General features: G+C 47.0%; 1 long non-coding RNA gene across 1 annotated transcript; it reads right to left on the bottom strand.

Annotated features, from left to right (window-relative positions):
* Window positions 1–10,026: 10,026 nt before the first annotated feature.
* LOC134478476 (uncharacterized) lies at window positions 10,027–20,038 on the bottom strand. Its single transcript, XR_010051099.1, has 2 exons — window positions 13,704–20,038; window positions 10,027–12,193 (listed from the first exon to the last, which is right to left on the bottom strand). It is a non-coding gene; the product is annotated as an uncharacterized LOC134478476 (long non-coding RNA).
* Window positions 20,039–26,085: the final 6,047 nt, after the last annotated feature.

Genomic DNA, 26,085 nt, shown 5'->3' with positions numbered 1-26,085 from the left:
AGATCTCAACTCCCAGCTCTCCGTGTGACACACTCTAAGCCCTCATCAGCTGCACATTGGGAAACTGAGGTAACGACGTGGGCAATGATCCCGGCAAGGGTCCAGAGTCTGCGGCACCCAAGGAGGTGTGGAGGAGGGCGAGACAGAGTGAAATCCTGCGCTGCAAGGTCCCCTCTCTTTGTAGGGTAAAAAATAGGTCACCCGTGATAATGACAGATGTCTTCTGGTGTCTTTTCCTTCCTCTTTCTTTTTTATTGGTACATTGTAGACACACATGATGATAACATTCATAATAGGGAATTTGCCCCGTCCATGAAATACCCTGCAGCCTGCATTTTTCCCAGTCCCCTCCCCGTCTTCCATCCTTCTTCCCCTCCTGATTTACAAAAGCTTGGTTTCCATTTTTCCTTCTATGCTTTTTTTGCCCCTTCTTTCCTTTCCCCCTGCTCTCTCCCTGGTTCCCCTTCTTATTTGAATATTTCTTTTTCAGTTTCAAAACAGCCGTTACATATTTTGGTCCTTATTTACTCTTTCGGTTTCTCACACCAGTGACAATGTGATATTGACTGATGTGTGTCTGATTTACCTCACCTAAGAGTGTGGCCTCAATGTGTATCCATCTGGCTAGAAATGCCTCAAGCTTATTCTCCTTATGGCTGAGTATTCTACTGCATCAAAAAAAAATTTTTTTTTAAAAATCCCTATATCTTCTTTATCCATTCATCAACTGGTGGGCATTTGAGTCACTTTCAAGATTTAGTTAAACTGTGCTACTATAAACATGGGTGTATATATATTGCCATGGTAGGATGCTTTTAATTCTTTCTGGAAGATGCCAAGAACAGGAAAAGCTGGGTCAAGGGAAACCTCTAGTCCTAGTTTTTTAGGGAATATCCACACTGATTTCCAGAGTGGTTGCACCAGTCTACACTCCCACCAATAATGAATAAGGGTCATCCCTTCAGCATTTGTTATTGGTAGATTTCTTAATGATATCCATTCTTCCTGGAGTGAGATGGAATCTCAGTACTGTTTTAATTTGCATCACTTAATGATGTTCATGTTGAACATTTTTTCATATATTAATTTGCCATTCATACTTCATCTGAGTGAAAGGATTTTGCCCTGGATGGGAAGCTGCAGTGGTGGTAGGCTGGGAGGCGGAACCAAGAGGCTCTATCTTGAGGTCACCTCTCCCCCCTTAGACAATTTACCTGTGGCTCAAAATGAATTCCAATGGGCTACTTGTGCATCAATAATGCCCCTTAGGCACCACCCCAAACCTTAGCTACATGTATGCTCCCACACCACATGTCAGGCAGAGAAAATGCCAGACCCCAGAGGCCATGGAGTCTCTCTCTGAATTCTTAAAATAAAGGCCACTGTTATTTCATATTTCTTATCTTTTTAACTGTGCTGAAAATTCTATCACTGAGAAGTGTGTATTCATCTTAGATGCCCATTTTTGGATTGGGTCTTTAGATTTGGGGAGCTTAATTTTTGCATTCTTTATATATTCTAGATATTAGTCCTTTATCTGAGGCACAACTAGCAAACATTTTTTTCTTCACATTGCGATATGCCTCTTCACTCTGTTGGTGATTTAGTTTTCTGGCAAAAGCTTTTTAATAAGATGAGATTCCAGTTGCTAATTCTTTGAGATATCACCTGTGTGATTGGGATTTCGATCATAAAATCTTTGCTTACACCAGTGCCTTCAAGAGTTCTACCTATTCTCTCTTCCAGAAGATGTCGTGTTTCTGTTTTACTATTTAGATATTTGACCCATTTTGATATTAATTTAGTGCATGGTGAGAGACCAATGTCAAGTTTTAGTCCTTGGCACGTGGGAAGCCAGTTTTTCCAGAACCACTTTTTAAGAGAATGTCTTTCTTCCAGAGAATGTATTTGGCTCTTCTGTCAAAGATAAGGTAGTTGCGAGTGTTGTGAGTCATTTCCACGTCTTCTAACCTATTCCATTTGCCTTTGAGTCTGTTTTATTGCTGGTACCAGCCTGTTTTTATCACAGTAGGTTTTCAGCATAATTTCAAGTCAGGGATTGTGGTGCTCTCTACCTTGCTTTTGTTACTCAGAATTGCTTTTGCTCTTCTAGGTCTCTTCTGCTCTCAGATGAGTGCAAGCCAGCTGCAGGTTTATGGCAGGGTGGTGGATAATCCCAGCAAGCCTGCTGAAGCTGTTTTAGCTCCTGAAGTTTCTGGCTGTGAGGCTGGCATCAAATTTGTTCAGCCTGCAACACTCCGAGTGCCTCCTGCCGGCTTGAGCTGGGCTCCCTGCTGGCTTCAGCTTGGCTCTTTGACCTCCTACCAGCTGGAATTTGGTTCCACCTCACCTTGACACTGGGAGCTGCTACATGGAGGCAGCCCCCAGCTGCTCTGAGTTCTAAACTCACTTGACCGCTCTGCAAGATGGTTACTGGCCAGCCGGCCTCTCCTGCGGGACGGCTGAACCCGAATAAGTCACCAGCCTGCAGGCTGCTGCATCTACTGCTCAGATCCTCTGGTGTGCTTCCCCACGGAGGGCTCTGTGGTCACCACGAGTCACCGTGACTGCAGGTTCGAGCTGCCCCTGCCACACAGTAAGTCAGGGCTCAGGGAGAACGCATCGCCTGCCACCTCCTCCTTCTCTGTTGAAGGCTCTCTGCTCCCCGGGAGCTTCATTTCCTCCAGATCCTTGCTGGGTCCCGGGAACCCACTTCCACCCTTCTCTTCCTTGTGTTGCTATATTCCAGCACCTGGACACCACATCTCAGAGGGGCTGTTTCTCTCCTGTTCACTTCTCCACCATCTTTTAGGAAGTCTTTTTTCCTTCTTTTTTTCATTATTACTATTATTTTTATTACTATTATCATGATTTGCAGTACTAGGGATTGAATTCAGGGCCTTTGCACTGAGCTACATCCCAGTCCTCCCTGTTTGTTTGATTTCTTAAGTTTTCATTTTTCATTTTGAGACAGGTTCTTCCTAAATCTCCCAGGCTGGGCCATCCTCCTGTTTCAGCCTTTCAGGGAGCTGGGAGTACAGCCTGCGCCACCACAGCTGGCCCACACTGTAGTTGGCCTGGAGATGATCCAGAGGAAGAGCCCAGCCTTTTTCTGCATCTTAGTGACCTGTCACCGCAGAGCAGGGCACCTGTGACTCCCAACCTGAAGTGCTCATCTGTTCACCATCCCTCGGTTCAGCAGTCTGGGCTCAGTAGAGCGGGGCATCTGGTGTTCTCGCCTGGGTTCTCTTTTGCTATTGAGAACCCAAAAATCAGTTCAGTTGTCCAAGTATTGTAATCCTTTTTCTAGTTTTCCTCTCAATCCAAAAAGTTATATTTGTAATCCCATTGAGATGATATTGGAATCCCAGCCAGTCAGTTTCAATCTGGCACCACCAATGCAACCCACGGTGACAGTAAAGACACCAAGACATATTCCAAATTAAGGGCAGCCAAGGGCACCCAAGTCCATTTCCCGTGAGGGCATGTAGACAAAGGCCTTGACCCTAGGCCTCTCCCAGCATTTATTATCTGGTGAAGGGGGAGGGGGGTCCGCTCAGGGATGACTGATAGTCAGGATGTCACGGTTTACTGAGTAACTTGAGCTGGCTGGCCAGGTGCAAGGAAAGCATCTCTATAATTTGCAGAGATAAAGATATGCAATCAATTTACATAACCTGATTAAGGTAGCAGTGGAATTGTTTTGGGGGGCTGTTGCTTCAGTTTTTAATATGCAAACCCCTGTGCCCTGGGGAGTCATAGCCTCTTATCTTGAGGCTCCTTCTCAGTTGACACTCCCGTAGCTATCTGCTCTGCGTCTCACCAGCTCAGTCCTGTAATGTGGAGAGCACCATGCGAGGAAACAGGACTGTCTGATGGCATTGTACATTAACACCTCGGCTAGCCTTATTTGCAGTGCTTAGAGCCAATTGAAGAGAGAAGAAAATATCCTAGCCAGCCTTTCATGTATCAGTGTAAGGAAATGAATCCCCAAATAATCAAAGTCACAGCAATTGTTTTGGATCCAAAGGGAGTCACTGGAGTTGTCTCTCACATCTGTGATGGCTGCCCATTAGCACCTGGGCGAGCCTTGTTTGCCATGCTCAGAGTTAATTGAAGGGAAGGAGATACCCTAGCCACCTTTTACATATCAGTATAAGGAAATGAGTCTCCAAATAATATTCAAAGTCACAGTGATTGTTTTGGATTCAAAGGGAGACACTGGAGTTGTCTCCCACATCTTGCAGCTGCAGTTGTCCCGTGGGTCCACGAAGCCTGGGGGGCGGGCGGCCACAGCGACCTTGCTAACACATCTGGCAGCCAGCTGTGGTGTCAGCTGGGGGATCCTCCAGCAGGCCCAGGGCGGCTCAGCACTGCCCCAGGAGGGCAGGGCAGAAGCTTCCACGTCTCTCCTAGCCTTGCTCAGGGATTGCGCAGTGTACCTTCTGGCACTGCACATTGGTGAAGCAGGTCAGAGAGTCTGGGCCAGCACTGCGGGGCAGGCAGTCAACTTCCTCTCCTGATGAGAGGGGCCTCAGGGCATTGGGGTTTTGCTTTTGTTTTTTGAAACAGTGTCTTATGGCATTTAGGTTGGCCTCTACCCATGGTGATCCTCCTTCTATTTTCTATTTCTTTCTTTCTTTTTCTCTTTCTTTCTTTCTTTCTTTCTTTCTTTCTTCCTTTCTTCCTTTCTTTCTTTCTTTTTTCTCATTTTCTAGCCAGATCTCCAGACCTGAGAGACCAGGTGAAACTGGGCAGAGAAAGACCCAGCTGAGCCCAGACTAAGAACAGAATCTTCAGCAAATAAAGGGTGATTTGTTGACACTTAGAGTTGGTGTGGTGTGAGGTGCAGCAGTGACAGGTGACAGAGAAATTGTTTCCAGGCGTAGGCAATGATGCAACAGGAGCTCAAGTGCAGGATGTTGTTCCTGGGATCAGTTGTCCTGAGTGACATTTTCTTCAGTTGTTTTGCCACTACATAACATGTTACATTTTTATCCAACCTTAAATCACAACCTCCTTGCTGTCTTTCAACCTCCATGAACATTTTGTTGGCCTTTGCTCCAACCATTGCTAAGAGCCTCCTTGCTTTCCTACACTCAGGATAACCAAAACTTAGTATCAGTAAATCACCATTATCCACGTGGCTGCAGCCATAGGGCCCAAGATTGCCTCCTTCTCATGAGAGTTAGCCAGGACTGATATGGGTCCTCTAGAGGCTACTCTAGCTCTCAGGTACACAACAGCAGTGTTCTAAGAGATCATCAAAGCTTTTCCTAGTCTTGCCTGGAAGTCGCACTACACCACGTGCACCTGACTCCACTGTCAAACCAAGTCACGGGTTCACTTCACGTGAAAACCTCTGCCAGTTGTTGGTCTGGGATGCATAGATTCTGTGGAGGTTGCTATATGAGTGAAGCTTGTTCTCAGTGATCTGATATTTGACACAGGTGCATGGCAGGTGCCATCTTCGCGGGGAGTGTGATTTGTGGGTAACTAGTTTTGATGGTGCAAAAGTCCCAGGAGTCCAGGGCTCCCCACCGGCTAGTGCCCAGGTGTGGGAAGTCGTCTCCCCAGGAATCTCACCTGTGAAATGGAAGGCTGCACTCGGGGGACGCCAAACACCCACCTACGCCTTCAGACCCTGGGATATGTGTCTAAACCGTTCAGGTGACCGTGGCTGCTGTTCCAAATCTGTCCCTGGTGACTCAGCCCTGATTAGGGACATGGCACTGCTGCTGACATTTCCTTGCAGGACTAGACTGGGATCCTGTCAATCAATGTCTTGGAGAACAGGGGCAGAGGACCCTTTGGCATGGAAATGTCAGGGTCAGATTCTGGGTGTGTGTTTGTGTGTGTGTGTGTGTGTGTGTGTGTGTCTGTGCACATGCAACCTGCATTTAAAACAGATATGCCAAAACAGTGTCATAAAAATCGTGGCCTGATTTATTACTTATTTTTCATTTTTAATGTTTTGCAATATTGGAGATCAAACCCAGAGCCCTGGACCCACTGGGAAAGTAGAAATGATATGAGTTTCTAGGGTACCTTCTGATGCTTCATGCTCATGTACATCATATGAAGTTTAAATCAGGATAAATTTATCTATTTCCCTGAACAGTTATAATTTCCTGGTGAAAATACTCCAAATCCTTTTCTGTTGCTTTGAGAAACCGAGCAGCACCTTCTTGGTATCTGGGGTCAGGCTCGGTGTCTGCCACAGTATCTCGCTCCTGTCTGACTTGGTACCCAGCAGTCAGCCTTTGTCTCTCTTCCTCTGCCCAGTCTCCGTGCTGCTCTCAGTTATGGTCTCGTCTGTCTTAGATGCCACGTGACAAGTGAGGTCACATGGTCATCGTCTCTCTGGGCCTCATCTGCTTCACTTAGCTTAGTGAGTTTCAGGTCTAACTATGTGGTCGCAAATGACAGGACTTCATTTTTCCACGGCTGAATACTATCCCACTGTGTTAAGGGTCCACTTTTCACTTGTGGAATCCATTCCATCGCAGAAAAGGACCACAGTTTCTGTAGCCGTTTATCAACTGGTGGACACTTGGGCAGTTTCCATTCCTTGACTGTGGGGCGGTGAACAGTGCTGTAAAGAAGGTAGCCGTAAGGGGCTGGGGATTTAGCTTAGCGGCATAAGCGCCTGCCTTGCAAGCAGGCAGTTGTGAGTTTGATCCCCGGTACCGATAAAAAACGAAAAAGACAAAAAAAAAAAAAAAAGGAAAAAAAAGAAAAAAAAAAGGTAGCCGCATCTCTCACAGACGACTTTGTTTACTTTGGATTCACACCCCGAAGGGGGATGCTGGGAGTGGGGTTATTCTAGTTTTAATTTTTTGAGGAACCTCCACAAAGGCTGCAGTAATTCACATTCTCAGCAACAGTATTGTTAGAGGCCGCTGAGTCAGAGAAACATTATAGGCTGTACCATAGGACAGGGCTGGCTCTCGAAGGAGCCAGGGCAGAAGGCCAGATGCCTTGCAACCTAGGAGGAGACAGACACTTCTGCTGCAGGTCAGACTTCAAGACAGAGGGCAAAACAAATGCAGCCACACCCGAGGGATAAACATCGGGACTGATATTCTAAATAGGTGTGGGTCACCTGAGGAAGCCAGCAGTCACCACCCCACATCCCTGTAGAAAGAGTCACTGCTCTTTACGCATGCCCGCTATGTGGCTCGCTTCCCATTTGTCCCTGATTTGGTCAATTTTACCTGGACAATTAGTCTTATTGGTTGACCACAGTTCTGTCCCACCTCATGCCCAGCTTGGGGGTTCCCATTTATGCCCATCTTGGAAACATCTCACCTCGTGGTTTTGCTCTACAAAAGTCCCTAGAAAAGACAGTCTTTAGAAATCCACATAGGACCCCTTCTGTCTCTCTCTGAGAGAGATGCTTTCTTTTTCTCAATAAATATATTTTTCTCTTAATCTCCATTGTTCCTAAAACCCGTTCTTCAGTTTTAGAGAGCACAAACTCAAAACTCAAAACCATCTGGTAGGTTGGGAGCTTCATTCCCCGATATCAGTGTGACTTATTTACACTTTCACATTTAGCATCTAACGACCACATCCACATCGCCGAGTCCCACGGCTTTGTGTGTGACTATGGGTGAAGTCCAGTGCCGGCTTAGACCTGGCCTAGTGTCCCCTCTCTGCTTCCCACCCTCTCCCCAGTCTCTTCCATGTCTTCTCACTCTCTCCCCTGTTTATTTGCATGTTTATTTCTGCCTGAGACAATTTACTCCCAAAATGTCTAATAAATAAAATGACGGCAAATCCTGACTCAACGGTAGGGAAATTGAGGCAAAAACAAGAGGAGACAATCAGAGATACTCTGGCTTTAGAGTTGTTACAGAAAGATCACCTGTGCACCACAGACATGTTGCCTGATGGGTCTCCCCACAGCTCTTTCTCGACAAGTCAAAGCATTTGTTGGGAGTGACAAGGAGCAAAGTAGGATGTCGGAGGGCCCGATCCCGTCCTCTGGAGAGAAGCAGCCCGCTGGGGGCAGAATGGTCCCATTTCACAGGCGAGGGGGCCTCAGGCGGGGGCCTAGGGGTCACAGGCTGGAGAGGGAGCAGTGCACTCGGAGGCTGGGAGGAGGCGCTGGGTGTCAGAAGTGGAGCACTGTGGAGGGGGCTGCTGGGAGGAGGGCAGCGGGGAGGTGTGGGGTACCGGGAAGTCCCACAAGGAGGAGGGTTTTCTGATTGAAGCATGGAGAAAAGAGACCGAAATGAACTGATGGGTGGGTCTTCTGCATCTGTGTTAGCTACAGGTGGATACATAACAGTTTAAGAGGCTTAAAGTGGTGGGCGTGAATTTATCATCTCTTGCTGCTCTGGGGTTGGTTGGGTGGGGGTGGGTGAAGTTGTGTGGACCCCAGACCACGGGGTGCTCCCAACTCGGCGTTCACAGAGGCCCCTCAGCGTTCACAGAGGCCCTCCTGTGGCTATGGCCCATAAAGCTGCTGCTGAGAGCTCAGTGGGGTCCCTGCCCCAGGCCCCCGTGGACACCCCCCCACCCCCCACCCCCGTTTTGGACCTCTCACACCAAGAGCTTCTGTTTGGAGTACAGGCACACAGAGGCTGGGTCATGGGCCGAGAAGACAGGCCTGGGGCACATTCTTTGAGCCAGTGATTGGCTTTTCCCCATAAAACAGAGTCCCCAGGTCACTCAAGTTGAAGGCCTGGCAATCCAGTGTGAAAAGATCCTCCTGCAAGAGGCAAGAGAGCCTTCCATATTGGGGAGGGGGCCTCCTTTTCTCCACGCAAAAACCCTATCAGGTGTGATGGAAAGGCAGAGTCTGCAGCCCCAGCAAAACCTGCTGATTTCCGGTCTGTTTTGTAAGCAGACCTCAGGTGTCTGGGGCCCATGACCTAGATGCCTTCCCAGGCATCTTCCAGCAGGAATTTCCTGTCACCCTAACACCCCAGGGAGTGCGGAACCAGACTGGCCTGAAGCTGAAAGCCAGCTTTGTGAACAGTGTCTCTGAGCAAGGACAAGGGTGCTTCCCCAGTGATCAGGGCTCATGGTTTCTGCAGCCCCAGGGATGCCATTTCGGGGTGTCTGTCTGCTGAGTCACTGCAGGAAATGAGCCAGCAGAGGCGGCACCCCACCCTGTGGGCTTGGCAGACCAGTCCTGGGAGGTGACTCCAGGGAAGATGGGCGGGGCCTCGCCCCCAGCGGTGTCTGCACAAAGTCGGAAGGGCCCCTTTCAAACCCCTGAGGCCGGATCCATTCAACAGGGTGCAGGGTGTGTTTTTTCCATTCTTACATACCTGGTTCCTGGCAGGTGCCCAATAATATGGACAGATAGAAAGATTCATTTATCTTCCCTCCATCCAGGTGGGCCCTGGAGGAAATGCAGCCTCTGTTCCCCAGGAGAAGTGTGAGTGAGGAGGGCAGGACCTGGTGTGGGAGCGGGAGGGGCAGTGAATTCAAATCCTGATTCTGCCGGTGTAGCTTTAGGTAAGCCCTGCGATTCCCTGGGCCCAGCATTACCCCAAGGCCTGGCCACCCCCACCCAGGGCTCTGTCCCCATACACAGGAGATGCTGAGCACAGCGAGCCTTTGACTTATTCACTGGTGGCGGTGAAACATAAATTAATAATACACTCATATGGTTCGAAGCCCAAATTCTTAAACAGTGGTAAATTGAGAGGTCTCATTGCCACCTTTCCCCTCATCCACCTCTGCTTCCATAAGGAAATGGTTTTGTTTCTTATATATTCTCCCATCTAAATGCATGCAAATACATATTCTGATTTGCTCCTTTCTGAAACAAAAGTACCATACTATGTACATAGTTCTTACTCTTTCTTGTCCAGCTAAAGGCACACACAGTCATCCCTTGGTATCCAAGGGAGGGCTTCCAAGCCCCCCACAGGTGCCAAACTCTGCAGTGATGAAGCCCCACATGGAAAATGGGAATATTCACATCTCAGTTATGCACCTCCTCCCCTGTACCTTAAGTCATGTCTGCATTATTCATACATATAACATGATGCCCAGTGCAATGGATGCTGTATAAATAATTTTATATCGTGTTTTTTGGGGGGGTCAAGGACGAGAGTAAAAAGTCTTTACACGTTCAGTACAGATTCACCCACAAAGGCTTCCCACAGTTTCTATCTGCCTCTGGTTACACCCACAGCTGTGGAACCCGTGGGTGTGGAGGGCCAACTGGGTTTCTCTCCCAGCTCCCCAGAGAGGCATATTCAGCTCGACACACTCCCCTGTCGTCACCAGTGGACACTCTCTGGCCTGGCAGATCTGGAGCCCCAAGAGCTCAGACCTGGCAAAACCACCTGCCGGGACCTCAGGGGCTGAGGACATGGCCCAGACCAGCACCGTCATGACCCTGGCACTTGTGCACACGCAGCAGACAGGCTCCCAAGCCAGTTCTGGCCAGCGCTGGACACATCATGCAGAGCAGACCTGCTCCCTGCTCCAGTTCTCCTGCAGTGCTGGCCAGCCCACTCTGCGGTCACTCCAGTCCTGCAGCCAGCTCAGTTGCTTGTTCACGACTTTACTAAAGCATCTGTCCTCTAGAGTCGGGTTTGAATTTCACAGCCATACCATGAGGCAATGCATTCTCCAACTAATATTAAAACATTTCCCCTCGCAGCTCAGTTCTGTGCCTCTGCTCCTTAGCAAACCATTTGGATTCATAGAATCCAAGCAGAAAGGGCCTCAAGAGTCCTCCGTGCAGACCCAGTCCCAGATGCTTGGGGCCATGGCACGATCTGTTCGGTGCTTCGAAGACAGTGGATGCATTCTCTCATACAGGAAGGTGAGGCCACTCTCCCCTGACCCAGCAGCTGTAGTGTGACACTTCTCTTCCTCATCTATGGTGACCTCACCATCTTGGGAACGCTTGGCTCTGGATTCTTTCATCTCACTTACTTTGGGTGCGTTTTCAATCCATTTTCCTCCATCTCCACCCTCTTGGAACCCTGCCACCAGCTTCTTTCTTGAAATGTTCATTCCTCTTCCTAATAACTCCCTTGGAACGGCCGCTGGTTCCAGACTTTATTACCCTAACAAAATTGAGTAATTCTTACTTCATCTTTTTTGGCAAACTTTAAGGATGCTCTTTATGATACTTCTTCCATTAAGGGAGACATGCTTTCAGAAGGCTGTATCAGACTGAGACGTTCCAGGGTTTTCTTAGAAAATTGTGTCATGTTGAGAGGGAGGAGAGAGGCAGGAAGTGAGAGAGGAAGCCTTGGGGCAGGACAGGAGGACGGGAGGAAGTCTCCTCCTCACCAAGTTCTGAGGACCACAGAGACACAAGGGCTAATTTTGCATCCTTCCCTGAGGGATAAATGGAGGCTTGGGGTTATGGCATCACACTTTTGAGTCTTCCTATTAACTCTAGGGATAAACCATCCTCTCCCACTCACAAGACTACACTAAAGCTAAAATGAAAAACAACACTCCAGGGCAAGATCCTTCTTAGCATAAAATCATCTCCACCCTCTTGAGACATCCCAGGATTACCCACTGCCTGCTGAGTTACTGACCCCCCAATCTCCATTAACTCCTCCCATCATTGTATACAAATGAGGCATTGTACACACCCAGTGTCCACAACTGGGTCTTTGCCCTCCCTGAGGCACTGACCTCCCAGCCACCCATCATGCATTACTCTCTTTGTCTCTGTTTCCTGTTTTATCCTTTGTTATACCCCTTATACAGGCAATAACCAAGGTCCTATGGAACCTAAAACACCACTATTTAAGTACAGGTAGCAAGGGTGAGGTGGACTTTGGCTCAAAGATTGTTAAGAACTAGTTGCAAATACAGAAGACACTTTTCTATAGAACTAGTATCATAAATGGAGGTCTAACTTTTCAAACAAACTCCATGAAATATATTTATCTCTTTACTGCTTAATTACTAGCTGTGTCAAGTAGGACTTCAGTGGATGCCTGCCTCAGTTTCTTGAATAAAATGATGATGATGATGATGATGATGATGATATAACTTCTCATAGGGTTGTAGGGGCATGATATGTTGTATTAGTCCATTTCTGTTGCTGTAACAAAACACCCGAAGCTAGGCAACACCTAAAGAAAAGAAGTCTATTTAGCTCACAGTATCTCAGGCGCAGGAGCATGGTGCTGATATCCATCTGTACGGCTCTGGGGAGAGCTTTAGGCTGTAGCACAGTGTCACAGCTCCCCTGCAAGAAGCAAAGGTCACATGGTGGTGGATACTGATAGAACTGTGGGGGACCAGCAGCGGCTGAAAAGATCAGAAGTATGAAATATAAATGACCTTTATTTTGAGAATGCAGGGAGCGACCCCCGATCCCCTGGGGTGCGGCATCCCCCCCCACCCCCCCACCCCCATCGGTGATCTCTCCGTGGATGCATATAAGTAGCCTAGGTTTGGGGTGGAACCTAAGGGGCATTAGTGATGCACAGGTAGCTCACTGGTATTCTTTTGGGGCCATAGGTAAATTCCTAGGGGTGGGGGAGATGGAGCTTCTTGGTTCTGCCTGAGGCTTTACCAGCTACAGGGTCCTGTCTGGGCCAAAACTCTTTCAGAGACGAAGCCAAAGACAAGGAGTGGCTTTGCCCTTTTACAACTCACTCCAGAGGAAGCTAACCCGGGTCCCACAAGAACTATGCTAATTCCTTCAGAGAGCAGGACCCTCAGTCGCCTGGTTTCCTGCTCTCAGCTGCTCTGAAGAGCATGCTACGTGTCCCAGCCTGCAGCATTTCCACCCTGCACACCACGGCTACAGCCTAAGAACTTTTAGGGCCAAACCACGTCCAAACTATAGCACAGAGATTTATGTACCTAAAACAGCTATGGGTAAGTAATGAAAATCACATTTATTGATATTACTCGCATTTGTAGCCAAACTACAAAAGCCTCCATCCCCAGTCTCAGCCTCTCTGTCCCTGTAGCCCTGCTGAGCACAGGTGCAGGGTCAGGGAGCCCAGCAGGTGGGATTCGATGGAGATGACGAAGCCCCTCGTTGGGGATCTTGGCCGAAGGGCTCTGAGGCCACAACTGAGGAAGAGGCTGCCATGAAGGGGACTGGAGGTAGAAGTGCCCATTCCTGCTAGGGCCAAATGTCAGCCACGGCTGGGCAGAGTCCCCCTGAACTCCGCAGGAGTTCTGAGGCAATCTGAGGTTTTAGATGGAGATGCTCCTCTAGGGGAGAGCAGGCTGACATTTGCAGAGTGTGGGTTTGGGCTGCTCCATAGAGCCCGTGAGGCTCCTGGAAGAGTAGGGAGGGGCAGGGCTATGGTTTGCACCATTGTGCACTGTCCCCGCTTCACAAAACCCCAAAGTTAAAGGCCATAGGTAACACAGCAAGAAGGTTCTTCAGCTGTGTGGGACTGAACTTTGTCACAGACAGATATCCCCAAGGCCAACTAAGAACTGCCAGCAAAACACAAAGGCCTGTGGGTCCCCAAGGGCATTCTGTAGCCTTTCCCGCCCCCTTCCCGCATCCTGGCACATGATCAGAAAAGGGCCAGGCAGAGGGGGAAGGGCAGCCCTGCGAAGGACTCGGAACCCACAAGGAGCTGAGCACGAGTGTGGGCTTCAGCTCCAGTGTTCAGATCATTTCATCTGCACCCCGGGCCCTGTGCTCACAAACTGCCTTTCCTGCTTCTGCAGTTAAATTTCCTGAGGCACCATCGGACCTGTCGGCTCAGGCTTGGTGTTTAACTCACCTCTTCTCTGGTCTTTGGAGGGTTTCAGAGGCAAACCTTACAGAATTACTTGCAGATGTTTCTGTGGGATCGGAGTGAGGCTGTGTGCACCTGCTCTGCTTAGAGATGTGCTGCACACACAGCAGTTCATGCTCATAAACTCCATCTCACGGCATCCTGGGAGAGTCAGAGGCATCTTCGTGCTTTGAATAGAAAAGCGTGCACCCTTTGAGGTAAGGCTTGCACTCAAAACTCCTCCCCAAGAGGCTACTGGTTTCACCCACACTCATTTACAGAGCGTGTACCGTCACCACTGGGTGTAATTCATGCCACGGTATCTAGGCGGTCCCAGGCCTCAGTTTCCTGGAATGTGGCCTTATTTCAGGCGATGTGGCATTTCCCAAATCGCACAGCACTGTCCCTGTGCTTTGATCTGTTCCCAGCTCTGTGAGTTTTGTTTGCTGCAGGTATCAGTAGAAATCAGTGAGTAGCACCACTTAAAACAGATGCATCTCAGGTCCTGTCACGGGGAGCTCTCACCATGCCCCGCCTTGTGTTTGAGCACTGTTATCACCATGGTAGTGAGTCAGATGTGTAACCTAGGGTAACGTCAGAATGAAATGAAGTGGGAGATCTGTTACAGGTTGAACTCTGGCTGCCCCCCAGCCCCTAAAAGATATCTTGAAGTCCTAATCAATATGGGACACCTGCCCGGGTCCAGGTTCCTCAGCTTGGCCCTCAGTGCATTTCCACTACAGAATCTGGCTGTAGGTCGCCGAGCGATGTCCTGGGTCACTACCCACTAGCAGCCAGTAATGACTGCCTCCAGGGGTAGCAGTGAAAAATGCCAAAGGTCCCTTAAGGGGAAATCTCCGCCAAGGGAGAATATAAGTATCAGCCGGTACCGTTTAATGTGTGCCTTTTGAAAATGTCCCATGGCGATGAACAGTGTCTGTGAACACTGGCTGCATCCTGGAGAAAGAAAGTGAAATCATTATTGTGGATTGAATTATGTTTCTCAAAACGGTGAGTTTTGTGCCTCACCCCTGGTCCTGTGAATGTGAGGATGAACAGGATGAGGCCGTGCGGGAGTCTGGCTGGCTTTGCCAAGCCAGGAGCCACTTTATTTCTCACCATGTCTTGCTGCACACGTGTGCAGTTTCTATCTGACTCGGGTCCACACCTCTCAGCCGCACGCGCTGTCCTCTGCTCTGGTCCTCGCAGTCCTGCGAGCATGCCATGCTCACCCCACCCCGTGGCCTCACAGGGGAACGGTGGGCCATGGTGCTTTCAGGCGCCACAGAGGGAATAATTTGGAGTCCATGGGTGCTCTCCAGGCAGCACAGGCTGGCTCAGAATGTGATTCTCTGCAGAGGCAGCTGAGAACTGTCGCATGGATTCTAATCTCCACGCGGTAGGTAGCTATTCCGTGTTAGACTGGCTCCTAAGTCACCCCAAAGATGGAACCTTGTTATTTTGTTCCAGGGCTTCCTCAGACCTCAGATAACCTTGTGGCTTGTGAGTCTCCACCAGAAGGATACAGTACCCAGAATTTCCCAAAAGTATCTAATCACAGGCTGCTTTACTGCAAAACCATTCTGCAGTGATTACAGACTCAAGGCAAGTTGCACAACTAGTAGAGAGGTCCTATGTTTCTCCTCATTCCTAGGTTGCAGAAATTTGTAGGATTATTTTTCCCTTATTAAATTCATTGGTCCAATTTAGATATACGCAATGCATCATGGGGAATCTGTATCTATATACGATCCATCCTGATTCCTTTCTTAATTCCACTCTTCCCTTCTCCATCTCTTCCTTTCCTTATTTCCCTCTGTCTCCATTTTATCCTTCTGTTCTCTTTTTGGTTTGCTTCCTTTCCTTTCCTCCTCTCCTCTCCCTAATACCCCCTCTCATTTGAACATTTTCTTCCCATTTCCCAATATCTATTACACACTTTGGTCCTTAGTTACGCTTTCAGTTTCTCACATCAAAGAGACAATGTGATATTTACACATACGTCTGATTTATTTCACTTAAGAGAATGGTCTCAAGATGTATCCAGTTAGCTAGAAAAGTTTCAAGTTTATCTTTAAGGCTGAGTAGTTTCTGTCTCTGTCTCTCTCTCTGTCTCTCTCTCTCTCTCTCTCTCTCTCTCTCTCTCTTGTTATAAACCACATTATCTTCCTCCATTCATCAGTTGCTGGGCATTTGGGCTGTTTCCAGGATACAGCTATTACAAATTGTATTGCTGATGGCGTGGGTGTGTATACATTGCTGTACTATGATACTTTTAATTCTTTCAGGAAGATGCCAAGAAAGGGAATAGCTGGGTTGTGTGGGATCTCTAGTCATAGTTTTTTGAGAAATCTCCACACTGATTTTCATAGTGGTCTCCACCAACAGTGGAAAAGTGTCTCTTTTCCCACAATGCCTCACTGACATTTGTTATTGGTTGATTTCCTGATGATAGCCAATCTTTCTGGGGTGAGATGGATTCTTAGTGGTTTTTTTTTTTTATTTCAATTTTAATTTTTTTGGTCTTTTTGAGACAGGGTCTCTCTATGCAGTTCAGGCTGGCCTTGAGCTCACTTTGTAGCCCAGGCTGGTCTCAAACTCACAATGATCCTCCTGCCTCAGCCTCCCAAGTGCTGGGATTACAGGCATGAACCACCACACTCGGCTCCTCAGTGTTGTTTTAATTTGGATCTCTTGAAAGACCAGTGATGCTGAACATTTTAAAATATATTTTCCATTTGTACTTCTTCACATGAGAGGTGTGCATTCATTCTGGTGTCATTTTTGGGTTGGGAATTTAATTTGAAGGGGTTTGATTTTTTCTCAGTTCTTTTTATGTCTAGAAATTAGTCCTTTGTCTGAGGAGCAACAAGCAAAACTTTTTTCCCCACTCTGTGGGTTGTCTCTTCACTCTGTTGGTGATTTCTTTTACTGTGCAAAACTTTTTAGTAAGATGAGATCCCAGCTGTTGATTATTTGCGATATTTCTCTGTGTAATCGGGGTTCTGTTTATAAAACCTTTGCCTACACCAATGTCTTCAAGAGTTGTACCTGTTCTCTCTTCCAGCAGATTTAATGTTTGTCTTCATATTTAGATTTTCGATCCATTTTGATTTTAGGTTAGTGCATGGTGATAGACGTGGGTCTAGTTTTAGTCTTTGGCCTGTGGAGAGCCAGTTTTTCCAGCACCACTTATTAAAGAGGCTCTCTTTCTTCCAGTGAACATGCTTGGCCCCTTTGTCACAGCTAAAGTGGCTGAGTATATTTGGGGTCGTTTCTGCATCTTCTAATCTGTAATCTGTTCCACTGATCCCTAGGTCTTTTTTTTTTTTTTTTTTTCCATCACAGAACTAGAGAAAACATTCTTAACATTTATTTGGAACCAGAAGACACCCAGAATAGCAAAAACAGTTCTGGGCAACAAAAGCAGAGTGAAGGCATCACACTCCTGACTTGAAATTATACCACAAAGCTATTGTGATAAAAACAGCATTGTATGGACAAAAACTTTTATAGAGATTTTAAGAGTCTTGGCAACTACTTGTAAGAATTGTGTGCTACTTTGTACTTAAAATGTCCCACTTGAGGGAAAAAAGAGTGAATTCCTGCCGGAGACCTCAGATGTCTTCTCATCTAGCACACATGTGACCTCATTTTTTCAACTTTAGCTTCTGCATTCCCAGGGCCAGCCCCAGGAAACATATTTTTAAAAATTTTTGCAGCAACTCCAGGCAAATGAGAACCCACACAAAACACTGTGTTTCTGAGTTGAGTATGTCAAACAGCTTATTTCGCTCAAACATCTTGTCATCAATGCTGGCAATCAGGGACAGAGAAGCAAGCTCTAATTACAGGGAATCCGAGCAGGGAGAGTTGGGTAATGAGAGAGAAAACCCAGCTGAACGTGGCACTCAGCTCTCTGATGCTGTCCTGCCGATTGCCACTTGCCGAAGACTAATTTTCACCCAACCATAAGCAAAAAAAAAGGACAGCCCTCCCTGGAGACAGCTCCTATTGCATGCAAAGCCTATCGCAAACACACCGGACTTCTCCTGCTCTGGAGTTAGTTCCCTTTCTCTTTTCTGTTGGCCCCCCACTTATAGGTCCCTGGCCCCATTCCTGGAACCACCAGATCCCGTTCCTGCTCGCATGCTCCATACCCGCAGCCTGGGGCTCCCTCTCCCACTGTCCTGGAGAACTGGCTTGCTCTTCAGCCCATAGCCAGAAATAGCAGCAAGCATCAACCACTCCCCCCCCCCCTTCCTTGGCCACACTTTTATTGGCGAGAATTTCTCTTCAAGAGCCTGCAACACAAGTTGGACTAACTTCTGCAAAATTAGGTAATTTATGGATCTCAAGGTTAGACCATGGGAAGAGCAGAGGTCTAAGGAGAGAGATAAGGGACCACCATCCCAGTTCTCCCGGTTTCTCTGAGGTCATGGGTCACATTCTGACCACAGGAAGACCCGCAGGAGCCAGGTCCATACTCTAGTTCCAGCTTCACACTGGGTTGGGTAAGGAGAAGCGCTCTGTGCCCTTGGCAAGTTTAAGGAGCCCTGGGAGGACACTTGGGGCCCACCCCAAGGGATCTGAAAGCTTCCAATTGGTGAGTGAAGATGCAAGGTGTGGGGCCACAGTAAAGAATGGGGAAGGTTCCACAGTTCTTTGGTCCTTCATAAAGAAAAAGCATTAGTCAGCAATGACTGGATGATGAAAACAGATCACCTGTGATTTTCGCCAGTGGAGGTCCGGTCCTTCTTGCTGGATGCAAGCCCAGTAAAGGGCACAGGCCTGATCTTGCTGATGTTTCTGCCTCCTGGTGCAGGGCATGGACACAGCAATGTCCACACCCAGTAGGCTGCATCTATAGTACCTAAGCTGAGTGGCCAGGCACAGTTAGTTTTCATGGATCAACTTCTTGTGACACCGCTCAGAGTCTGTATCACTTGGATCTTCATTCAGTCTCCCTGAACTGCAGAGGAGTTTAAAGTGGGATTAACAGCTAATGAATCTCCACATTATCTCTCCCCTAATGGATTTTCTGACCTGCCTTGAACCTGTTACTAATTATTTAATTAAATTTTTTTTTTAAAATCAAGCAAAGATTTCCTGTCAAATCACCTAGCTGCTGCTTTGCTAAAGTTTTTTCTGTTAAAGATTAAATTATCTGATAGGGCTTTATTTGGGCTTAGCATAGTTATGATAACAATTATGAAAAACATTTTTATAGGTTTGAACTTGCCAAGTTTAATACTGCTCTGTGAGAGGCTTTCATTGCTATTGCAGCTGTGGATAACATAGTTGACAAGCTCCCAATAAATGTGTCTTACTTACTTTTCCTCATTGCTGAGGCAAAATATGCAACATCCATCGCTAAGGGAGGAAAGGTTTATTTAGCTCACAGTTTGTAGAGGTTTCAGTGCAAGGTTGGCTCCAAGGGACAGATCAGTTCATGGCACCTACAAGGTAGCAAAAGCAACAAGGGAGAACCAGTCCATGGTGGCCAGGAGGCAGCAAAATAACAAAGGACTTTCATAGCATCTTTTTGCCCCTTTTATACTCTACCTAGACTACCGGGATTAGGGTGCCAGACAAATCAGTGGACCAAGGAGTAATCACCCACCTTTAATTCTAGCCTTGCATCACGAATGGACCATACACTCTGGATACAGCCAGCTCTGAGAAAGCCCCATTAAGACTGCAACTCAAATCATAACAGCCATTAACCCAAAAAATGCTGTTCATTTTAGACATATTGTCCCAGTCTCCCTGGAAAAAAGTCACTCAAGCAGAGGAGTGTTTCTGAATGGTATATAAAGAGTTTGCGCTTCTGGGCCCCAGGAAATGTCGTATATGCCACATAGTAACTTTGTTCCCATCAGCACTTTAGTCTGGGCCGGCATCATCTCTCCTGAGACCAGAGGGTGACGAACTTTTCCTCTCTAGAAAGGGCCAGATGGGAAACACACTCACTCAATACTGACATTTCAGTGGACAATGACACACATACATTACTGTGGTCCCATAAAACTATAAACGAAGAGCCAGGCATGGCTCTGCCATTCCAGTGCATCAGGAGGCTGAGTTTAAAGAGGATCACAAGCCTGAGCTCAGTCTAAGCAATTTAGTGACTGCAAGAATGTCTCAAAGAGTAAAGAGTAAAGAAAGGCGAGTGTGAAGGTCCTGGGATCAATTTCCAAATACTACAAAAAGCAAACAAAATAGGAAAAAGGGAAGGAAGGAAGGAAAAATGCACTACATACACAACAATGCAGTGGACCTGAAGAAGACCTCCAGCCTGGCGACAGCAGGGTCACCTTGACGCCATAACACAACTCCCTTCTTTGTTATGGTGGTGCTGGTATAAACAACCGCCTGCACTACCAGTTAGTTGTAGAAAAGCACAGCAATTGCAATTGGGTACGATCTATGATACTTGACACAACGGCAAACGACTGTGTTACTGGTTTGCATATTTACTATGCTATGCAGTGTTTGTCATTATTTTAAACTGTGACCTTGGACTTATAAAAACCAGTGTGCTGTAAAGCACCCTGTACAAATAAACTCTACGATGTTTACACAGTGACAAAATAGCTCCCCATTGTTAAGGGCACAGACTTGCTTTTAGACTTTGCAAACGCTAAGGCTCTGTCCCGACTACTTTGCAGATGGGGTTAAAGGACCGCAGCTGATTGGCAAATGAACCGTGGTGATGGTGTGCCAGCTCAACCCTCCTGACCCCTCTGTGGGCTGGGACGGAGCCTGCCAATCTCTGGGTAGCATTCCTCAACCACTCCCTGCCCAGACTGGCCTCTGTTTTGTTTTTCTCTATACCCCCAGGCCTGTACAGAATGTCTGGCACCTAAGTGACTTTCCATGAAGTTTGTTGAAAGAATGCACACGGCGCTAGCCGACGCCTACCTATGAAATGATCCCATCTCCGGGCTGCGGAAAAGGATTTACGCCTTCATTAACTTCAGATAAAGGATGTGGACATCGAACATTCACCAAAAGTTAGAAATCTACCTCCTTTCTGACAACACAATCCGTGCATCATTTCTGCACACACCCTTGTGTGTTACTGGAAGTGTGTTCCAATGCATTCCTCCCAGTGAGGGGAAACGTGGTGGTTTGAATGGGGCTGGAACAAGAAGTGTTTTGTTTTTATGTTTGAACAAGAGCACCTCAGACACAGGGGAGCGGTGGAGAGCTCTGTGGCTGGCAGGAAGAAATTTAATGACATCATATCATTAAACTCTGTGTCTGGCCAGACATAGTTTGCATTCCCCTGCAATTAATCATTCTGAGAAGAAAGTCTTCACCTTAGTACTTTGAGTCATGGCAGAAAAGGCTTTGCTTCAACTGTTTGCTTTTTTAAAGAAGAGTTGCCATGGGTCACACAGCTTCCCACGTGATGCAGAGAGGGCGTGTGCCCCTGAGGACTGGTGTGAGGCTCAGGTGGTTGCCAGTGGGTGGGCACAGCCGCAAAGAGGATGAGCCTCTGAGTCAGAATAAGATTTTGGTAATTCATTCATTGTCACACTAGCAAAGCTTTGCCAGGACACTGTGGGGTTTTGTTTTGTTTTCTGGTACTGAGAACTGAACTTAGCGCCCCATACATGCACTCTGTTGGAGCGACACCCCATTTTGACACTGTGCACTTAACGGACAGAGAGTCACAGAGCCCAGACACCACCCAAACAGGCAAATTAGGCTCAAATTAGGCCCCCACACATCCATCTGCAAACTGCAGGGGGCTGGGAGATGCTAGAGCCGGCTTTTACCAGCTCTGCAGATCCTTTCCTAGTGACTGCACACTTATGGCTTGGAATCAGCAACGTGGGAGTATTTGCACACTGGAAATAGGCAAGCAATGCCAATCACAGCCTTGTGGCTCTGGAGGGTGAGGGTTTTTTTTTGTGTGTGTTTTGGTACCAGGAATCAAACTCATGACCTTGCTCTTTCTAGGCAGGCTCTGTGCCCCTGAGCTGTATCCCCGGTCCTATCATTTACTGGTGCACCACTGACAAATTCCCTCATGATACCCTTTATTCTCATCCCCCAACCCCAAGGTTCATCGTGGGCCGAAGCCCCTAGTCTCTCTGCATCTCCGTTTTCTAATCTGTAAAATGGGTGCTTCTACTGTTTGAAGGTCCCCGTGGATATGTATGTTGGAATTTAATCTCCAGTTAGGTGGACTCCAGAGGTAGGACTAAGTGAACTAGGAGGTGATTAGGTGCTAAGAGCTTCATTCTTACAAATGCATTAACCCTTTCTTGGATTAATTAATTATCTCTGAAATACCTTTGCTTTAAAACTGAACTCTCTTGGGCATACCTGTGTGTGTTACTATTCAATGCTCTTCACCCAGTCAAGAACCAGCAGGAAGGCCCTGACCAAAAGCGAAGCAGGTACTTGTACCATTGTTTTGGGATTCCTAGCCTTCAATAAATGAGGGATACATTTTATATTTTATAAATTACTATAGTATTCAGTCATGGCAATAGGAAGCAGTCTAAGACAGAAGTAATGCCTTGCCAAGAAGACACAAGGATTCGATTATCTATCACCTATATATCTATCTATGTATGGCATTTAGCTTATTGCAAGGCTGTATATAATTAGTAAAGGTGGTTATTATTTTATTGATTAATTAAAAAAGAAAGGGGCTGAGGAAAGGCAAGGATAGCAGGAAATTAAGATTTGAAACAGTGATTTTAGTCCAGAAAACTCTGAATAGCTAACGAGGTCAGTGTCAGACATCTGGTCTACCATCAAGGCCACCCAGCCTATGAACCTGGAGGTGGGAGGTGTGGTTCTGCCCGGGCTCTCATGTCACCTCTGCCTGGGACTTCGGCCTTCACTCACAGCTTCATCCATCAAAGAACTCAAAATAGGATCAGAAGAGGAGCAGCTGCGACCCAAACCTGCTCAGCTGGCCTCACACCAAGTTCTCAGGAACCTCCCAGCGTACGGCTGGTGGAAAGGAAGGAGCCAACAATGGAGCTGGTGTCCATGGAAGCAGGAAAGAATTATGTGCGGCTGGGACATGTTCTGAACTGGCTGACTCTTCGCTGTGCTTTGAAAAGGAAGCTTTTAACTATGGTAACTGGGTCACTGTGGACAGCCACAGGAGAGAGAGGAGCTCGGCTCGTGTTTCCTTCCAGGAAGTAGAAAACATTGCATTGTGTACGTTTTCAGGAGATGTTTTGGGTAACAGTTTGATTGAGATCTATACCTCCCTCATCGCAGAAATCCAAATTAGTAAAAGAAAAAATGTTCTGATTTTTCAGACACCAGATCTTAGGGTTGCACTTACAATGGTGAGGGAGTAGTTTGCTGACAGTGACGTCTTTCAAACAATGTCCCCATCTTCACTGGCTTAGTTGTAAGCAAGAGTGTGGTTCTAATGGGCTGCTCAAAGTTTACCGTGTTGCCAGTCTGACAGTGGTAAAGGCAGTGCTTTACAGGGTGACTAGGTTACCAGAATGTCCCTCCTGGTCAGTGGGATTAAGGCCCTTGCTGAAGGCATCATGACATAACCGGTTTGCGTCTGTGCTTTCCTGTCACGTCAAGACACACCGTTCCTCCCCTCCAGAATATACAGCCTTCCCCAGGACCCTGAGCTTACCCATGCCTTGATCTTGGACTTGAAGTCTCTAGAACTCTGAGAAATCAGTGTGTGTTCTTTATAATAAAAGGAAAAATCACACAATGGGCTGCTGTTTGCAATACCCATCTTAGAGAGGAACCAGCTCTCACTTACTTGCAAAGAATCTCAATCTGCTTTTAGTGAGCTGAGGGGAAGGACATGGAATAGTCCTGTGGGGATAGCTGTGGGCTGGAGGCTCCCTGACATCTTACCTATGCACCCTCTGGACGGTGCTCTTCCTGTTCATGATGTCCCTTGGACACATGTTTTCCAAGTGAATGAATGACCTGGGTCCAGGTTTATGAATAAATGTTGGTTGGAATCAGTACTGGCTGGAGCAGAGCATCAGCTTTGTCACAAAAAGTCCCATGTTTTCTTCAAACTTGATTTCATCTGTAATGTCCCCTCTGGGTACAGTTGCCCTTATCTCCCAGGGTGTTATGTCTTGCTCTTGAGATTCAGGTGACACAGATATGACATAGTCAGGGCCCACCACAGGGGCATGGAAACAGGCAGAATGCTAGGCATTGACCTGCTGTTAACTAAAAGAATGACTTGCATTTTTTTCTGGGACAGGCAAGGACTTATAAGCTATTTCTGCTTTGAACCATGTGCTCACTCAGTCCTACAGATGCCCAGTAGATAACTGTAACAAAACTAAGCTTGACCCTCATGCTGTACCCTTTGTTATGTGACCCCTGGGTCAAATTCTTTCTTAGTTCTGCATTAGGGGTGTGCTGATCATTTAGGGAGTGCCTGAGACCTGGCCAGACAAGCTTGCTGTGCTTTGAATTTACATGTATTTCCCATGCCCTTCAAGGCTGAGGACACAAGATAAAAAGTTTACTGGGACATTTAGATGCATCCAGAAGTCTCCAGTCCTCCTAAATCTGTGCTCACCTGGATTCCAGGAAAAGCAGAGTCCCACTCCACTGAGACCACCTTAGACAGGGATGACCCTTTCTTGGAAATCAGACTGCCCTTCAGCCAAAAAGAGATACCACACCAGGAGTGAAATGCTGATCAACTGGACCTCAGCCCACAGGCTGATGCTTAAAGCTGGCCTCGGGCCTTTGTGGGCAGACTAGTCAGAACTCCTGTGTACCCTCTAGCTACCTACGCTGCAGGCCTTTCCTATCCTCCTAACTTTCTAATTAAAGAGGGGTTTTTTCCCCTGTAAATTTGTGCATGGGTTTTAATTTCCATTTGTACTAGAGCAAAACCCATGTTAGCCAGGTACACAAGGGTGTTTGGCTCAAATCTGTGTATTCCATGCTCAGAAACAGCCGAGGTATTTGTCTTGTTAGAGCACATAACTCCAAGGTGAGTCAGTAGTAACCACTCACTGCAACCTTGACTGTTATTACCACCAAGGATGAGAAACATAATGGAGCAAACTTTACAGATTACAAAACACACACATATGTACAGTACTACTTGAGTTTCAAGAGTGACAGCAGTCTTGTAAGGTAGTCGTTGTAAGTTTTATTCAGTGGTTATGACCTTCCGGTGTACAAGGTATTCAGATGCAGTCATTTAATCTTTGCACCAATACCCTCAGGGGGCTGCTACTGTTTTCCTATTTGTCAGATGAGGAAATTGAAGCCTAAAGAATGTAAGTAACTTCCCCAAGATCCTATTACCCTACTTGTAAATAGTAGACACTATCTCCAAATACGAGCCCCTCTCATTCTCCAGCCTAAGCTTTCAGATTTTCTAGTGCTCTTTACCATTTTTTTAAGCATAGTGTTATTATTAGCCAAACTTTTGGGGAGCTGGGGTCTAATGATTGGAAGTGGCTCTCCCAGGACAACCTGTCTGGTAAAGGGCACAGACACCTGCAACTTCTCATCCCATCACCCCAAGGGCAGAGGACAGCTAACTGCTACTGAAAAAGAGCAGTGCAGTCACAGTGCTTGGAAGAGTTAGGAGAGCAAGGTACAATTATTCAGCTGTCTAACCTTCAGGTCCCAAACAGCCTCACGTCACACATCTGAGAGGTAACCGGCTGGAGGGCAGAGGCATCTCTATTAGAATCTCTGTCAGTTACTATACTTCTCTGAGCCTCTGACTCTGTAGTATTTGGAAAATACAACCTGGTAGACTCTTTGGGAGGTTTAAATGAGATAATTGCACAAACTATGACTTAATGCTTGATACACACATGCTCAGCCGGCCTTTGCAGCTCCACCTGCCTGTCTCCTTTTCTCCCATTTCCAGAAAGCCTGCATTTCCCATGCTCCAGGTCAGTGTGCTCTGCTCATGAGTCTTTCCTGCAGGGTTGGCCAGAAGCCTGGGCCCTCATTCTCCTGCAGAAGGTGCATATGTAAAGGCTTTGGACTTTGTTAAACAGAAGCCTGCTATAGTAGCCCACCATATCCTCATGTCTGACATCAATTGACAAGTCTGCACAATAGTTTCACCCTCGTCTAAAAGCAGAAATGGCTTCTTCTGTATTAAAGGATCTCACACCTAGGACTTGGCCCTAAAAACAAACTGTCAGAGTTATTGCCTCTGGTTAACAGTCAGTCTTCATTCATTTGCTTTCTTCAGAGAGGAGTTTGAGACTCAAATGAGAACTATGATTTAGTCATGACTTATGCTAGGCTGCTGGTGACTGAGGAAAGTGTCCCTGACTGTAGTCTACATGATGTGTGGGGCTTAAATGATCAACCCAGTGAGACCCCAAATGTCATGAGGGCACAGACCTTCTTATCTTAGTTTATGGTAGGT

The sequence above is a fragment of the Cavia porcellus genome, unplaced genomic scaffold (assembly GCF_034190915.1).
Source record: "Cavia porcellus strain 051 isolate PalLab524CR breed Dunkin Hartley unplaced genomic scaffold, mCavPor4.1 scaffold_13, whole genome shotgun sequence".
NCBI lineage: Eukaryota > Metazoa > Chordata > Mammalia > Rodentia > Caviidae > Cavia > Cavia porcellus.
The sequence above is the reverse complement of the archived record's forward strand: the minus strand, read 5'-3'. Positions and strand labels throughout refer to the sequence as shown.